Below are 16,902 nucleotides of genomic sequence, written 5' to 3' on the forward strand. Positions count from 1 at the left end.
ATAAAATACATAAATAAATGCATAGGTATAGTTAAATAATAAACAAACAGGTAAATAGTAAATAATAATAAATTGACATATAACTAATAATAAATGAAAATCAGACAGACAAATGATAACAAAACAAAAACAAATAATACAAGATAAATTATAATCATTACAGCATCTTAGGTATTTATCTAAATGATTCTTAAAGCTTCGAACTGAACTACATTGCACTACCTGTGCAGGAAGTTTATTCCATTCATTAACTACACGGTTGGCAAAGTTGTTTCTACCTACTTCCAAATTGAATCTATTTCCGGACAGTTTGAGACCATTGTTTCTTGTCTGATTCTCATTCAATGTGAAAATTCTGTCACTTTTGATGTTGTCAATTCCCTTTAGAATTTTAAAGACCTGTATCAAGTCACCTCTGAGTCTACGCTTCTTTAGGGAAAACAGATTCATATGTTTTAGTCGATTTTCGTATGATTTATTTTTGATATTTGGAATCAGTTTTGTGGCTCGCCGTTGTAGCTTTTCCAGTCTGTCAATGTCTTCAATAAGATTCGGTGACCATACGGAAACAGCATATTCCAAATGTGGACGAACTAACGATTTATATAGCTTGTTAATGAGAGATGAACTTTTGAAACCAAACGATCGCGCGCGCAATCAGTCCTAGATTCTTGTTTGATTTCTCAGAGGTTGAAATACACTGCTTAGAATATTTGATATCGTTACTGACAGTTACACATAGATCTTTTTCATTATCCACTTTTGTTAACGAATTTACAAATAATTTGTAATCTTGCATTTACTTGTGTTAAATTTCATTAGCCACTTTTCAGACCATTGCTGTAATTTATCTAAATCTTCTTGAATATCTAATTGGTTTGAGTGATCATTTGCCACTCCGCACAGTTTTGTATCATCAGCAAATTTGGAAACAGTAGATTTTAGTCCATGGTCTATATCATTTATGTATACTATGAATAGAAGTGGCCCAAGAACGAAACCCTGAGGAACTCCACTTGCAACGCTTTTCCATCCAGAAGTTTTTCCATTTAAAACAACTCTGTTTTCGACCATTCAACCAATTACTAGTCCAACCTAATAGGCTACCACTTATTCCATGCAAAGCTAATTTAGTAAGTAGTCTTTCGTGTGGGACGGTATCAAAAGCTTTTGCAAAGTCTAGATATACTAAATCTATATTGTTTCTTTTGTCATAATTTGAGATAACTGTGTTGTAGAATTCGAGTAAGTTAGTCACGCAAGAACGTTTCCGTCTGAAACCAAGCTGGCTATCATTTATCAAACGGTTACTTTCTAAATGATGTTCGATAGCATCTCTGATGATAGTTTCCATTATTTTTCCTACGATTGAAGTCAAACTTATAGGCCTATAGTTATTTGGTTTCTTTTTGTCACCTTTTTTGAATATGGGAGTAACGTTAGCTAGCTTCCATTCTCTTGGGACATCTCCGGATATGATGGATTTCTTGAAAATAATTTCTAATGGAACAACAATCTCATTTTTCATTTCCTTCCAAATTCTTGGATGCCAACCGTCAGGCCCTGGTGTTTTATTAACTTTGAGTTTGTCTATACACCTTTTAATTTTTTCTTTTATTATATTTACCGTAGTGAGTAAGTTTACCCTAGACTTTTCACAGGTTTCAGTTTGGAATTCACCTTGAGGTGTTTCGTTTACGAATACCGAGCTAAAATAATTGTTTAAGATATTACACATTCCTTCATTTGAATATTCAAGTTGACCGTCAGGAGATAATAGTGGACCAATGTGATTCCTAACAACCTTTTTATCTCTAATGTAACTATAGAATTCTTTGGGATTCTCTTTGGATTTATCAGCGATGTTCATTTCGTATTGTCGTTTTCTTTTTCTTATTGTCTTTTTTAAATCTCTCTGTATTGATACATAACTTTCATAGTCATTAGATGCACCCGAGCACATATATTTCTTATAAGCCTGTCTCTTTTTAGCAATACTTTTTTCAGTTTCTTTGTCGAGCCACTTTGGGCGAGCCTGATTTGGGGGACGTCTGTCCTTAAAAGGAATGTAAGTTTGAATTATCTTAGTGAGCGTATTTTGAAATATTTCCCACATCTGATCTACAGGTCTTTCATTTAATTTTGCCTCGCAATCTGTAAGCTGAAGCTCCTGACGTAGTCCTTTGAACTGAGCTTTACTGAAATCGGGTATTTTAGAAACACAAGTATCTATTCTAAAATTGTTTAGGAGTTTGAATCTAACTAGGTTGTGGTTTTCAAGTCTCTTCTATAGCTGTCTTTTTTTATTTTCTTTCCGTGTCCTCTTGTATTTCTGTTATCCCATTTTATCAGATTCTCTCTATCAGTAATTTCCATGCCTTTCATGATTCTGTAAATAGCTATCAAATCTCCTCTCTTCTTTGCTCTAGTGTCTGTAGTTCAAGTTTTTCTAGTCTCTCTTCATATGATAGTTTTGAGAGCGTTGGTGCCAGTTTTGTAATTACTCTTTGTATTCTTTCAATTTTTTTTTATACATTTTTTTGTACTTGGTGACCATATCGTTGCTGCATATTCCAATCTTGGTCTTATCAGGGTGATTATGATTTTCCTCACCATTTCTTCATCCAGGTATGTAAATGCAACTTTGATTGTACTTATTAAATTATAAGTTTCTCCAAAAATCTTATTTGTTTGTTTCTCAGGTGACATATTATTCATAACAATGACTCCCAGGTCCTTCTCATTTTCTACTTTTTTTATTCCTTCTCCCAATTTATATGCTCCTGTTATTCTGTTTTTGCTTTTTCCAAATTCCATTATACTACACTTTTTTGTATTGAACTCCATCTCCCACTTCCTACTCCATTCCTGTACTATATTTAGATCTCCCTGTAGTGATTCACAATCTTCTTCAGTTTTCACTCTTTTCAGTAGTTTTGCATCATCTGCAAAGAAGCTCGTATAGCTTTCTATTCCTTCATCCATATCATTAATATATATAGCAAACATTATTGGGGCCAGTACTGTTCCTTGCGGAACACCGCTTATTACTTCATTCCATTTTGAGTGCTGGTTTCTTATCACTACTCTCATTTTTCTTTCTTGCAAAAAGTCTTCCATCCAATTTAGTAGTTTTCCCTGTATTCCTCCTTCAGTTTCTAATTTCTTAAGCAACTTCTTATGTGGTACTTTGTCAAAAGCTTTCTTTAGGTCTAGAAATGCACAGTCCGCCCATCCATCTCTTTCTTGTATTATATCTATTAGCCTTGAATAGAAACATATTAAATTGGTGACGCATGATCGTCCTTGTCTGAATCCAAATTGCCTTGGATTTAACACTTTGTTTTTTTCTAAATATTTTACCCATCTACTTTTGATAATTCTTTCACAAATTTTTGCTATTGTACTTGTTAGAGAGACTGGTCTATAGTTTGTAGGTTCTTCTTTATTTCCTCCTTTATATATAGGTACTATATTTGCTTTTTTCCAATCTTCTGGAACTTTTCCTTCTTTCAAGGAACTGTTTAGTATGCTATGTATTTTGTCTGCCAGTTCATTCCTGCATTCTTTCAGAATCCAGTTTGCTATATCATCTGGTCCATGCGATTTTCTGACATCAAGATTACTCAAGTGTGTCAATATTTCATTCTTTGTTACTTCTATTTCTTCCATAGGGGGGACTTTCTCTTTCCATTCAATCTCTTCAGGTTGTATGTTCTCCCTTGTAAACACTGATTTAAAATGTTTGTTCATAATTTCCGCCATTTCCATTTCCTCAGTGTATTCAACTCCCTCTTGTCTTAATTTCTCCAAGTCCTGTTTGTTTTTCAGTTTATTGTTTACAAATCTGTAGAATAGTTTTGGTTGATCTTTACACTTTTCTATGACATCTTTTTCATATTTTCTCTTTTCCTCTCTGCACGTTTGTACATATTCATTTCTATAACCGGTATATATTTTCCATTTTTCAGGTCTGTCTTTTTTCCATCTGGTCCAGGCTTTGTCTCTTTTGTCTCTTAGCTCCCTACAACTTTTGTTGTACCAGCATTTTACATATTCTTTTTCTTGTTTTTGTCTTGGGACATACTTTTCCACTCCTTTTTTGTAAATTTTTGTCAAAATATTCCATTTCTCTTCCACTGTTGTTTCTTCTTTGTATATTTCTTCCCAGTTTTCTTGTTGAAAGAATTCTCTTATTTTATCAAAGTTTGTTTTTTCATACATCATTCTTCCTTTTCTATATTGCTCATTTCTTTTCCTATATTTTTCTTCATTAAGTTCCAGTTCAATCAATATGTGGTCATTTTTACTTATTGGTGTTTTATATTCAATCTTGTCCACTATTCTAGGTTCAGATGTAATTATTAAGTCTAGTCTCGATGGTTCTTCTTTATTTCTATACCTGGTGTTCTCCTGTATCCATTGTGTCATTGTATGGTCAGTAATCATCTCAAGTAGAGCGTTTCCCCATGAGCCGTCTCCACCCTTTACTGTAATTTCTTCCCAGCAGATTTCTTTGCAATTAAAGTCGCCCATTATAACTATTCTTCCTCCATCTTCCATTATTTTATTTAATGTTATCTTTGTGTCCTCTAACATATTTTCATGTTCACTCTCCTCCCATGAGGCTGTTTTCGGAGGCACATAATTTATCACAAATTTTCTGCTCTTTTTATCTCTGTCTTCCACTTCTATCATAATCATCTCTACTGTATTCTTTCCATATATGACACCCTTCACGTTTATATCCTTCTTAGTCAGGAACATAACTCCACCCCCTTGTTTTTTCTCTCTGTTTTTAATCCAATAATTATATGCATCATGTCCTACACTGTTGGGTGGTAGTGGGCCTTTTAATTTTGTTTCTACAATTCCCATTATGTCCGGTTCTTTTTCTTTCAAATAATCATTCAGCTCATTCAATCCTGTTATTAATCCATCTATATTTGTGTAAGACACTCTTGGTTTTCTGTCACTTCCATTGTGTTCTCTGTTTCCCTTTTGTTTTTCTCTTGTATGTCGAACTGCCTTAGTTTCATATTCACTACTCTCCAATAGAATCTCTCTTTCTCTGACTCCGTTCTGTTCTCGTTTTTTGTCTTAGCTTCAAGTCTTTTCTGCTTTTCTTCCTCTCTTTCCTCTTTATTCATTTCCCTTTTTATCCATACCTTTTTATATTGTTCACTTGTTGCTAGTTTCCCTGTTTTGGATAAGATATTCTCTGCCGTCGTTTGTGACCTGAATTTAATCTTAATTGGTCTGGTCTTATCTGTACTATACTTTCCGAGCCTGAATTTTTCCTCAATTTCCTTCATAATTTCTGGTTCATCTTCCTGAACTAATTTGAGCAAACTGCTTACTTTTTCATTTTTCTCATTGGTTCTTGAGGTTCTATCTGGGTTATGTTTCTCTTCCATTCCTAATATAATTATACATTTCTTTTTGTCAGCTAAGTCTCTTACTATATTCTCCTTCTGTCTCATCACTTTAATAACTGAGTCTTCAGTTTGTTCTCTCATTTGCTGTTTAATTATATCAGTAAATGCAACTTTACTGTTTTTTTATCGACTTCCATCCCTCTCTGTTTTCTTTACTATTCCTCTTCAATTCCTCATTCTCCACCTTTACTTCTTTTAACTGTCTTTTCAGGTTTTCTATTTCATCAGTTAAGTTTTTGTTCGCCGTCTCTAGTTCTTCCAATTTTTCAACCCTCCGTATAATATTGTTAACATGACCTAACCTACGCTCCAAGTCCTCGATCATCATATCCTTCTCTTCTAGTCTTGTCAGTCGGGGGGGAGTTTGTGTCCCCCCCCCCCACCCTCTTTAAATCCCTGGAAAATATTCTCATCACTTTCTACTGTATTGCTCTTATCTATACTTGTAATCTTTACATTTTTAATAGACATTTCATCGTCGTCGGGAGGTCGTTTGTTTACCTTTCGCCTGTCTGTCTGGGCCAATTCTACTCCTTCCTCATTTCCTTCCATTTCCCTCGGTAATCCCTCCCCTTTTCCTCTTTCCCTACTTTCCTACTACCCCACGAGCAATTTCCCCCCACCCTGTAAATACAATAGGCACATCTCTTTGCGTTGGGATCCACAATACTTCAATTTTCTTCAGAACGTCTTCTAAGCCGTCCGTTCGTTGAAGTGTGTGTGTGTGTGTGTGTGTGTGTGTGTGTGTGTGTGTGTGTGTGTGTGTGTTTGTATAAATACATTATGTATATTGTGTATACACTTGTACACACACACACACACACACACACACACACACACACACACACACACACACCCCACCCCACACACACACAGTCATTTTCCATAGAAATGAACGCTCACATTTTGTCGTTCGTCAGTGAGCCTATCTGTGTTACCAATGTTTGTGTTCGTGGATACTCCTCGTTTCGACCACGTCTTGCGAGAGCCGGGGTGTCTCTACAGGAACAAGTAAGGCGACGCGACACTTGGCTGGTCCATCTCGAAGAAGAGGAAGGACTTGGACAGAATGATCCTGTGAGGACCCTGAAGGTTCCTGATCGCCAAAGCGATCGTCAAGAAACCCGAAAATTAATTCGGGAAGGAACCTCAGCTGACAGCAGTCGGGTGATAATTAATTAACCCTCAAGGGAATGTTCCCGGAGTCCAGCTCCCGCACCGGAGTGCCATGGCGAACTCGACGCCTCTCATGGAGATGACACCCTCCGTCAGTCGAGGGGGTCGGCCGATGATTTTATTCAGCTGAGGGGAGCCCCGGCATCAAGTTAGAAAGCACGTGTGTAATCTCGAAAGGCTCGAGATATGATGCAGATTTTCTAAGGTGTTCCTGGGGCTCCTCCTGAGAGGAATAAAATCGTTTGTCAGTCGCCAAAGCAAAATCTCCAGAGGAGCGCCAAGGATAACCAGATAATGCTGTCAAGCACAGACAGCTGGCGTTGCTCGTGTACCAAATTGGTACTTTATACTCCGTGGCAAAAGAAAAAATGACGCCGCGAGGATCCCCGACAGATATTACTCCGGAGGGCGCTATGACCCGGGTTCTCTTTGCTCGTACATTGCGAGACGGATGTGGACTTTCCTGCCAGGTCTGGAAAAGGACCGCCGGATCTTTGATGCAAAGTTGCATGAAAAAAAGAAACAGACGAACAAAATTTTGTGCCCATTATATGGATTTAATCGCATGATCGGTGTCGCGTTCAAGCTACACGACGACCCTGTTCAGGCCAGGAGGCCCTCGTGACCATCACCAGCATGATAAAATGACCTCTTGACTGCCATTATACGAGTGCCAAGGGAGCTGAGAGACAACACTGTTAACCCCAGATGGAGGACAATGACGGGAGTTCTGACTTCAGTGATATTGTTCTGCTTAAAGCCAGACGATTTTATTCGGTACAAACAAAACCCTCGACTTCAAGAGATTTCTGAGGGCCAGGAGAAGCTCCCACTGGCGTCGTTTAGACTCCCCGAGAAGCTGAAAAAGATATTTGGTAAAAAAAAGAATAAAAGATAAAAAAATAAAAAAAAAAAAAAAAAAAAAAAAAAAAAAAAAAATAAATAAATAAATAAATAAATAAATAAATAAATAAATAAATAAATAAATAAATAAATAAATAGATAAATAAGATAAAATAAATAAAACTCGCTGCAGGAATAGGTACACTCACTATCTAAAACAGCAGTGATTCATGGGTGACTTGATAGAAGCCTTTAAGATCTTAAGAGAAACTATTAAGCAATATATCTTAATATTTTTATTTTATCTTATTTTCTTGTGACCCAAATGGTCTTCCGTCGGTGTGCTTTACCATTGTAATATTGTAGCTCATTATATCTCGGTGAGTCCAACAAACTCTGAGAGAATCCGACGGTCTTCGACAAACTACGACGGACCTCGGCAGATTCCGACGAACCTTAACAGACCCGGACAGAGCCTGACAGAGCTGTGCTTTGGATGGTGGTTTTTTAAGTTAGACATTGATAGCACAGGCGAAGTCTGATGAAGGCCTCTTTGTCAGACTTTAGGCCTTCATTCTTTGCTGTTTTCGCCTCTGACTATTGGGCAAGGGTCTCTTCAAACGTGGAGAGGCCTTTTTGCACTATCTGGCTCTAGTTTCCTTCATTCTTGGATTGATGCCTAGAGTCTTCATGCCTGTTCTGAAGTCTGCCTGCGGTGTTCTTTCTTTGAGCCAGTTCACCACGCGGGAGGTTCCTTGGTGGTGTTTCGCCGCCTTACATTCGCATCCAAGTCAGCGCCTGCGTCTTTGCTTTGGGAAAATGTCCATGCAGAGCGTATGGAAAGCGTTGATCTTTCGTTCCTGTCTGGCACCCACATTCCAAATCTGTCTACCGTGCGTTTTACACTTTGACCTTAGTGTTTCTCCATCCTCTTGTTAATCCATACTAGACTTTCTTCTTCTTTAGAACAAGGAGCTTCTCTGGAGATTATGTTTTGACTATTGATAAACGATTTTTTTCCTCTGAGGAGGAGCCCCAGGAATGTCTTAGGAACTCAAGTTAAATATCGAGCCTTTAAAGATTAAACAGACTTTTTCTGGTTCATTCCCGGGGCTCCCCTAAGCTGAATAAAATCCTAGACCGATTCTTTTGACTTTTGCCGTGATTTCCAAGACGGGCGTCGCTTTCGTCGCATTCTAATACAGTAGCTGGAGTCCAGGAGCTTCCTCTTTGTCGCCATCAGGAAACTGCTGTTGACAGAGATTCATTCCCGAGAGCATCTTCGGGTCCGCTTCCGATCCCTTCGTCGATCTGGAACTTTGAACGACTTCCTTGGGTGTGCAGAAGTCTCTTTTGGTTAGAGACGCCGCTTATTCCTTCAGCGAGTTCGTTTTATTTTCTTTTAATCAAAAATCCTTTTCATGTTGTCAGGGAGTCTAAGCGACGTCAGTAGGAGCTTTCACAGGCCCCCAAAAGCTCTTAAAGACGAGGGCTTTGTTTTCGACCAATAAGATCGTCTGGCGTCTAGCAGAACATAATCACTGATTTAAGAACTCCCATCACTGTCATCCATCTGATGTACTCTCTCTCAGCTCCCTTGGCATTATTGTGGCAGTCACGGGGTGATTTTATTATGCTTGTGATGGTCGGTCAGTCTCCTTGGCCTGAACAGGGTCGTCGAGACGCAACTTGAACGTGGCACCGGCACTCGATTAATCCATATAATGGTCGCTTCCGAAAGTTTGTTTGTCTACTTGTCTTAATACAACTGCCACTTCCCGGGTGTATTCCAGATCTGGCATGGAAGTCCACATCCAATTTGAGATGCATGGACAAGAAAAACCGGATTCAAAGCACCCTCAGGAATAATATTCCTTTTTTTTTTCAAGTCCTCAATTTTCAGTGGATCCTAACACAATTTGCCACGGATTATAAGGCGCCCGTTTGGTACACGAGCGACGCCAGCTGTCTGGGCTTGGCAACGTTATCTGGCGATGGTCGGGCGCCCCTCTGGAGATTTTGTTTTGGCGACTGACAAACGATTTTATTCCTCTGAGGAGGAGCCCCAGGAACACCTTAGAAAATGTGCACCAAATCTCGAGCCTTTCGAGATTACACACATGTTTTCTAACTAGATGCCGGGGCTCCCCTCAGCTGAATAAAATCGTCGGCCGACCCCCTCGACTGATGGAGGTGTGTCATCTCCAAAAGGGGCTTCGAGTTCGTCATCGCACTCCGGTGCGGGAGCTGAACTCCAGGAACATTCCCTTGAGGGTTAATTATCACCCGACTGCTGTCGGCTGAGGTTCCTTCCCGAAATCATTTTCGGGTTTCTTGACGATCGCTTTGGCGATCAGGAACCTTCAAGATCCTCAATGGATCACTTTCTCGATGTCCTTCTTCTTAGAGCCGGACCAGCTTAGTATCGCGTCGCCTTGATTATTCCTGTAGAGACACCCCGACTCTCGCAAGACGTGGCCGAAACACGGAGTGCCCACGGATACAAATATTGTTGACACAGATAGGCTTAGTAACGAACAACAAAATGTGAGCGTCCAATTCTTTGGAGAATGTGTGTGTGTGTGTATACACGCACACACACACACACACAATATATATATATAATATATATATATATATATGTATATATATATGTGTATATATATATGTATATATATATATGTGTATATATATGTATATATATATATGTGTATATATATGTATATATATATGTATATATATATGTATATATATATGTATATGTATATATATGTACATATGTATACATACACACACACACACACATATATATATATATACATATATATATATATAAATATATATATATATATATATATATATATATATATATATATATATTCAGGTCTCTTCTATAACTGTCTTTCTTTATTTTCTTTCCGTGTCCTCTTGTATCTCTACTATTCCATTTTATTAGGTACTCTCTATCAATAATTTCTATACCTTTCATGATTCTATAAATAGTTATCAATTCTCTCTCTTCTTTGCTCTAATGTCCGTAACTCAAGTTTTGCCAGTCTCTCCTCATATTATAGTTCTGATAGTATTGGTGCCAAATTTGTAATTGCTATTTGTATTCTTTCAAGTTTTGTTATACATTTTTTGTACTTGGTGACCACGTGGTTGCTGCATACTCCAATCTTGGTCTTATCAAAGTGACTAGTATTTTCTTCACCATTTCTTCATCCAGGTAAGTAAATGCCACTTTGATTATTCTTATTAAATTATAAGTTCCTCCAAAAATTTTGTTTATATGTTTCTCAGGTGACATATTATTCATAATAACGACTCCCAGGTCCTTCTCATTTTCTACTTTTTTAATTTCTTCCTCTCCCAATTTATATGATTCTACTATTCTTTTTTTTTTGCTTCTTTCAAATTCCATTATACTACACTTCTTAATGTTGAATTTCATCTCCTACTTCCTACTCCATTCCCATACTTTAGTGAGATCACTCTGCAGCGACTCACAATCTTCAGTGTTCACTTTTTTCAACAATTTTGCATCGTCCGCAAAGCTCATATAACTTTCAATCCCTTTATCCATATCATTGATATATATAGCAAATATTATTGGGGCCAGAACTGTTCCTTGTGGAACTCCACTAATCACTTCATCCAAATTAGAGTGTTTGTCTCTTATCACCACTCTTATTTTTCTTTCATACAAGAAGTCTTCCATCCACTTCAGCAGTTTGCCCTGTATTCCTCCTGCAGTTTCTAATTTCTTTAGCAATTTCTTATGTGGCACCTTATCAAAGCTTTTTCAGGTCTAGAAATGCACAATCAGCCCATCCATCTTTTTCTTGTATTACATCTATTAGCCTTGAATAGAAACACATCAGGTTTGTGACGCATGATCGTCCTTGTCTAAATATTTTTTTTTCTTTTTGTCAAATGCTTTACCCATCTAATTTTGATCATTCTTTCACAAATTTTCGCTACCGTACTTGTAAGAGAGACCGGTCTATAGTTAGTAGGGTTTTCCTTGTTCCCCCTTTATATATTGGTACGGTAGCGGTGGAGATAAGAGCATGTTTCTCGATTAGTGTTTCGTTTGAATTTCCTCCGCCGGGCGATTTCCAACCCATGGCTGGATACCGCGGCAGAAGACGGATCGTTGGGCGAGATGTTGTGGGGTCAGCACCGGAGCCAGTCCAGTTTCCTTCAGGGGCGAGTTCTTCTTTTTGTTGAAAATGGGTTGCAGATGTTTTTCGCAAAGGCAAAATACCACGTAGCCGTCGGCCGTTTCACTCAGTCGGGTCACCGGGATTTCCATTTTGCAAAGGGTCGTCAACGTTGTCTCATATTTAGGTTTGGTATTTGTGGCCGCCCGAGGGCGGACTTTCGCACTCATAGTGTGTGTTTATGTGGATATTTTGGTGACGAGGTGGGAAATGATGGCAGCGAGAAAAGGAATTAGAAAAGTAAAAGGATGGCAGAGGAAGGGATGTGGTGTCACGGTATTATATTTACCTATGCCGTTGAAGCGATGGTTTATGTGGGGCAGCGTTGGTTGTTGGGGAGATTATGAGGGAAGGAGATCTTGACGGAGATACAGCGGAGCGAAGGCAAGTCACCGTGACCAATCCTCGTGAGCAACTCTATCATCAATCGGTCTCACAGCGTCGGGTCAGTCACCGCTTATATAGTGCCTACCTAGCAGGGAGGCGCGGTCGATCTCCCAATTCGTGCCCACGCCACGTCCGTCCTTAGGCCGACGCACGTATCTTAACCAGAATAAAGAGCATAAGCCAACCCGAGCTTCATTCTCTCCCTACGTAAGCTAGTCCAACTAACATACTCGTATGTTACACACACACACACACACACACACTGTGGTTAGAGCTCTGGCCTGCCACTACGGAGGTCCGGGTTCGACTCTCGCCCGGGGCTGAAATAATATCAGTATCGCAGCGCTGAGGGGTGTTACTCCAACTCTCGTGGGCGGGGAGTTGGGGGTGTGTGTGTGTGCAAGGTCATAGCATTACCCATAGATCGGACCTACGAGCTCTGAGCTCTCTTCCAGGAGGGAAATAGCTGTCGATCACGAGTCCAACACGTGATCCAAAGACCAAGTGAATACACACACACACACACACACACACTCGGTGGCAAAGTTGGTAGAGCGCTGAACTGGGAAGTAGAAGTGCTCCCAGTACCCAGTTCGAATCCTGCCCAGGGCCGAAATTATTTCGGTATCGCTGTGCCTCGGGTCGTTACTCTGACTCTCGTGGGCGGGGAGTTGAGTGTGTGTGTGTGTGCAAGGTCATAGCATTACCCATAGATCGGACCTACGAGCTCTGAGCTCTCTTCCAGGAGGGAAATAGCTGTCGATCACGAGTCCAACACGTGATCCAAAGACCAAGTGAATACACACACACACACACACACACACACACACACACACACACACACACACACACAAGCTCAGTAATTACTCAATAAAATTTATAATTTTTAATCCAATTTGGCGGAAATTCATTACAGGTAAAAAAAAATAAAATGTATTAGCCGTAGGAATAACAATCCTAGCGAAAAGTAAAAAAAAAATTGATAAACAAATAAAATAATAATAATAATTAACAAGGTACATGCTTTGTAGTACGTTGTTTTCATTCTCGTCCTCCATGCACCCGCTGCCTGCGGTACGGTCACTCCTCCAAGATCTGTAGTTCTGCCCTCTGCCGCAACTGCGCCAAACCATCCCACGTCACTGAGGGTGAATGCTGCGATCTTGCGCCAAACTGCGCTGCTTGTAATGGCACTCACCGCACATTCTCGAGGGAGTGTGAGGAACACTCCTGGCAAAGACTGGTCTCGGAAACTGCGTACAATAACCGAACCAGCTTTCGCGGTGCGGCAGCCATCCTACGGGGGGGTCAGCACCCCACGTCTTACGCATCGGCAACGAAGGCTTCAGTAAAGACTAACCCGTCGCTCCTTCCCTCATCATCACATCCGGATACCACATCATCCGCCGTGACCGTCCCCGCACAATCCTCTCAATCTTCACGCCAGTCGACCTCCCAACGTGTCATATCTCGCGTCACCGACGGTAATCTCATACTTGATTCTCCCCTTCCACATCTGACAAATACACCCAATCTTGGCACTCTGGATCCAGTTAATCCTTCTTCTCGACCCGTAATGTCTTCTGATAGATCACCGAAGAAGCGCCCTGAAGCCAGTAAGTCACAATTGCCCCAGAACAACTCTAAGCCTAGCAAGTCATCAAAATCTTCAACTAAGGTCTATAGATCGCCCACACCATCCTTTGAGAAAAAGCCCCCCTCTTCGGGACAATCGTGCTCTCAGCCCCCATTGGCGCAATCTAGCGCAAACTCTTCATCAATGAGTGACTTCCCCCAGATGACATCCATTTCCACCCCGTCGTCTGTGCAGGATGGGGAGATTCCTGACACCGAAGACGTTATGATGAAGAGCCCAAGCAACTCCACAACTTCGCTCTTGGACCTTCCATCATTCCCGCAGTTACCTAAACATCCCCCTGCCCTTTCCGGCAAGAAGCTTCCCCAGAAACGACCCCTGCCCGACGGCGACTCGAACGACCGCCCATCCAAGACCGCGCCCTCCAACACCTCCCTTCAGCCTCCTCCCTCAGTGTCCCCCAAATCCAATAAAAAGCTTACACAACCTCACCCTATCAAAACCACGCCAGATCCGTCGAGGAAACAACCGCCACCTAATCCCGATCCATCTTCTAAATCACCAGAACAAAGACCGAAAGAAAGAGACCAGAGAGCCAAGACCTTACCTCAAAAAACTCCTATGGGACGCGAATCTCGTAAACCCCATGATGGCCAACTTAAGCCGTCCCCCATCGGGGGGCGGCACTCTAATTAATTCTTCAAATTCTCACCACCCACGACACTCCTTCAATGGAACATCCGAGGTCTTCGTGCGAACGGGGAGGAATTGAAGTACCTCCTCCGTGAACACAACCCCGGAGTTGTCTGTCTTCAAGAAACTATGCTTCCCTCCAGTCACTATAATCTAGGTATGAACTACAGGTTCTACGGTACCGTTCCTGCAGCCGGTTCTCCAAGCAGGGGCGGTGCTGCAATAGTCGTCCACGCAAGCGTTCAACATTCAACCATCCCTTTGCGCACAACTCTCCAGGCGACCGCTGTACGGGCCATCCTTAGCAAGAGCTACACAATCTGCTCCCTATACCTGCCACCAAGCTCTAGCGTTAATGCTTCCGACATCCAAGAACTTGTCGATGCACTCCCACCCCCATTTATCATTCTTGGTGATCTGAACGCACACAGTCCTTTGTGGCATAGCTCTTCCCGTAACGAGAAGGGCCGCGCCATTGAAAAACTTTTAGAGGAGAACGAGATCTCCCTCATTAACGATGAAAACCCGACTTATCATAACATCTTCCTCAACACTACTTCTGTCCTGGACCTCGGAATCTGCACTTCAGCGGTCCTCGTGGACTTCTCCTGGAGGGTGTGTGCGGATTTACACGGCAGCGACCACTACCCGATAGTAGTCTCTCGTGTTTCTCCTCCCCCCATCTCCCAGCCCCAAAGGTGGAAGTTGAAAGCGGCAAATTGGTCACTCTTTGGGGAGCTGTGCTCCGAACTAAGTGACTTGCGAGTGGATGACCCGATTCAAGCTTATAACCAATTCGCCTCAATTATTCTTAACGCCGCCGGCTATTCCATACCGATTAGCCGCCCACCGATTGGCAGGCCACCTGTTCCCTGGTGGGACACCACCTGCTGGAAGCTTCGTGACACCGCTCGTTCCTGCTACCGGCGTTTACGTCGCCTTCCGACGGAGACCAATAAGATGGTATACCAGAAAGCGGTTGCGACCAAACGAAAGTATATGAAGGAGGCGAAGCGCATATCATGGCAGAACTACGTATCGACCATTAAAACGTCGACGCCTTCGGCGTCAGTTTGGAACCGAGTGAAGAAGCTTTCCGGCAGGTACATACCATCTCCTCAACCGTCTCTCCTTATAAATAACACCGTTATCTCAGACCCGTGCGAGGTGGCCGAGGAACTCGCCACACACTTCTCCCGTATTTCCAGCTCTACTGCCCTACATCGAGAACTCCAGCTACCGGATCACGTGACGAATTCTGATGACCACGCTCCTACCGACACTGAAACTTACAATCTGCCCTTCTCCCTCCGCGAACTCAAGCATGCTATCGACCAGACGCCGAATACTAGCCCAGGCGACGACACGATTAGTGTGGACATGATTAAACACCTTCCTTCGGAGACTCTCATAACCCTTCTAGCGATATATAACAGGATTTGGTACTCTGGTCTCTTACCATTATCTTGGCGATTGTCTACGATCATCCCCATAGCCAAGCCAGGCAAGGATCACCAGATCCCTTCTAGTTACCGGCCGATCGCCCTGACGAGTGTATTATGCAAGATATTTGAGAGGATGGTCAACCTTCGACTTGCCCACTACCTGGAGAATAAAGACCACCTCACCCCTTACCAATTCGGCTTTCGCCGACACCGCTCCACCTTAGATCCTCTACTCCGTTTTTCGACACACGTGCAGGACGCCCTAGTGCGCAACATGAATACCATCGCCGTCTTCTTCGACCTGGAGAAGGCGTACGACACGACTTGGAGAGGGGGTATCTTGATGAACCTCCTCGAGATGGGAGTAAGGGGTAGGATGTTTTCCTTCCTTCGAGCTTTCATATCAGATAGGACTCTGAGAGTGAAGATCGGTGGAGCATATTCGTCGCCCAAACCCCAGGAGCAAGGTGTCCCCCAAGGCAGCGTCATCAGCCCCACCTTGTTCTTGGTCAGCATCAATGGAATAGTCCAGGCGGTTGCTGAGGCAGACACTTCACTCCAGTGCTCACTCTTCGCTGATGACTTCCTTTTGTACTTCTCCTCCATAAACCTTTTCACAGCAATCACACGCACTCAGAGCGGTGTAAATGCTGCTACTTCCTGGGCCTCTCGCAGAGGCTGCCGATTCTCCTCATCGAAGACGGTGGCGATGCACTTTTGCAAGTCTCAACAACGACCGCGCCAGAAAGTTCCTCCACATATTATTCTGGGAGGCATTCCAATACCCTATGAGCAGTCGACTAAGTTTCTTGGGGTCATTTTTGACCAAAACCTTACGTGGAACAACCACATACTCAATCTTAGATAATCTTCCCTCTCCGCCCTCAACATCTTAAAGACGGTTTCTGGACGTGACTGGGGAGAGGACCAGCCTTCGCTCCTCAGATTATACCACGCCCTCATAAGATTACGGCTGGATTAAGCGTGCCAGATCTATTCTTCGGCAAGTGCGACGTCCCTCCGCTCCCTCGATACAGGCTTTGCGACTGTGTACTGGTGCCTACCATACCTCTCCTGTCGAATCCCTCTACGTCCTC

The sequence above is a fragment of the Oratosquilla oratoria genome, chromosome 8 (assembly GCF_046742065.1).
Source record: "Oratosquilla oratoria isolate Oo_2021 chromosome 8, ASM4674206v1, whole genome shotgun sequence".
Lineage (NCBI taxonomy): Eukaryota > Metazoa > Arthropoda > Malacostraca > Stomatopoda > Squillidae > Oratosquilla > Oratosquilla oratoria.